Below are 2,548 nucleotides of genomic sequence, written 5' to 3' on the forward strand. Positions count from 1 at the left end.
CCTTTGCTTTAAAATGAGTAAGTAGATTGGGCTTTGTTGGAAAATCTCGGGTTATATGATATGGACTTTGGCAGAGTAGTCTAATGACGGATGCATTATCTGTGAGAGCAGGTTTTTTCTGTTTTAAAAACTGCTGACAGCTTTCCCAGCTCTGGCATGAGTTTGGCTTTTAATCAGAAACAACACTGTACACCTGATCAGTCCGTTCACACCAAAGTTGGAGCAGATTTGTCACGAGATTCCATTATCTCGACATATCTTTTTTTTTTTTTTTTTTTTTTTTTACAAAAACACCTCAACATGGCTTTGTGTCTTGTCTGCAGATATTTCATTGATTTAGGACTCTGAATCAGTAAATGAGCAATCAGATTTTTACTTTTACTTTCTGCAGTGAAAAACACATTATTGCTTCCATGAGTAACATGATTCATCTGAGGATCATTTGAAACCGTCGCTTGTCTCTGAGGTCTGTCCATGCACTATAGCAGGTGGCTCTTTTCATTAAACCTAAACGCCTGATGATTGTGCTCTTCATTAAAGGCTGTCCAGTAATATGGGCCTGAGATGATTGCCCCTGCAGTGGTTAAGTATAGTGATTGGACAAGGCCACTGCCGCCGCGTAATGAGAAAAGTCAATAGAGCCGGGGCTATTACGCTGTCAGCGCTCGTACCATTACACACCATTAAAAACAGCACAACTCTCTGATTCATCCTCGTTATATTTATTGGATAGATGGCTTGATCTAATTGTAGAAGCAGTCCATCACCTGCATAGTTCAACATGTGTCATCGTTGTGTAGCCACTCGGCAGGCACTCTCCTTTATTGAATAATAAATACTGTATCTACTTAATGAAGGAATGATTAATTCACTGATTTGAAAACACAGCCATGTGTGATTTACGAGGTTTTTAACTTTCCTTATGAGTGGTATTGATATGGAATAATGCAATATTATTATTGTTAATATTATTATTATGCATTATATTATTATAATAATGCAATCTTATTTCTTCTGTTCATTTAGTGAGACAAAAGTGCTACACTGTAAACGCAGCCATAAGTGTGTGACCCATACAAGCCCCCCAGTGTTGGCATGTACGCATAGGGCTTATTTAACAGAATGGAAATTAACCACTTGTCCACCCCCCTTCATCAAATTCTTCCTACATTGCTATGGGTCCACATTTGGCACCGTTGAATGCTAACTGCAATGCCCACGGCTTCTTAGCACAGGTAAGAGACAAACAGGTTTTTTAAAGACCCAACTACACATGCCCAGACACAAGAGTCCTGAGATAGACCAAAACAAACTGTCTTCTGTCTGCTCATTTGTGAAGGTCATTAATGTCTAATCATATTGAAATTGCCCCCGACCCGAGGAGGTGTCTGAGCAGACCACCAGTATGCGGATGGGGTCAGTGGGGCTTGCCCTGCACGACTCGTCCCAAGGCAGCTCTCCCCTTCTGGTTTGAATCCCCTGTGGGTCTGCAGACATGTCCTGGCCCATCACCCTGCAGACAGACAGGTCCCTGACTGGGGTTGTCCCCTAGACTGCAGACTAGCTTGATAGCTACTGTTCACCCCGTCACCTACCTCCCCCCTTTCTATTGTGATTTAACTGCTGGTCACATGCCACCATTAGCATAATGATAAGAGATAGTGACACCTCCCTTTGAATTCTATCAGGTAGACTGAAAGCTGAGTGTAATGAAAGGGATAATTACACAATTTATATAGGGAGGGGCACTGACAGTTGCACAAAGCTATCTGGCCGTGGCATGACCCACCTAATTAAGACGGTGTCTCATCAATCGCGATGTCCCTGTCAGTGAGTTGGTTCCTGGCAGTTCAATGTAAATAGAAAAGTGTGTCTCCTAACAGTTCTGTTGGAGGCCCATTTAGGCTCATAGAGTGGTAGAGATTTTATTCAGTATGAAAACTTGAAAATGCTTCCACAGAACTTTTTAGAAGCTATTCCCTGCTTCTTTGTTGTAGTGACAAGGGTTTAAAAATGGCTCTGTGCTGAGAACAGTAGGGGTTAGAAAAACAAGGCTCTTCTAATCTCAGCCTGGTTTGCAACAGAAGACAGCAGAGAGGGACACTGAGATATCATGAAAACTGACAGACTCTTTGTTGGTCTTTCATAGATTTTACTAAACTAATGTGTTTTATCACAGATAAAGCAATATCTCCCCATACAGGAGTCAAGATAGCGGACTGCATTAGGATGTATACTGTGACTTTTGAATCTTTTGTAATTCAAAATGTTTCGTACTGGGTCTCGGGTTGAGGAAAACATATGCTGTCATCATTCTTTAGAGTGGACGCAGTCTATATGCACGACGTTCCACTTCTGGGATTGCTCCGTTGCCGTCGGAAATTCCGCCGGATTTCACTCTTTTAGCAAGATGTTTGTTACCTTTCAGTTTTGTTTGTGTAGGAATTATAAATTCCGGTAGATTTATTAGGACTTTGGCAAACTGCTCCTCAAATCTCTGCAGGGTAATCCAGACAGCTAGCTAGACTATCTGTCCAATCTGAGTTTT

Source organism: Etheostoma spectabile, chromosome 21 (assembly GCF_008692095.1).
Source record: "Etheostoma spectabile isolate EspeVRDwgs_2016 chromosome 21, UIUC_Espe_1.0, whole genome shotgun sequence".
Lineage (NCBI taxonomy): Eukaryota > Metazoa > Chordata > Actinopteri > Perciformes > Percidae > Etheostoma > Etheostoma spectabile.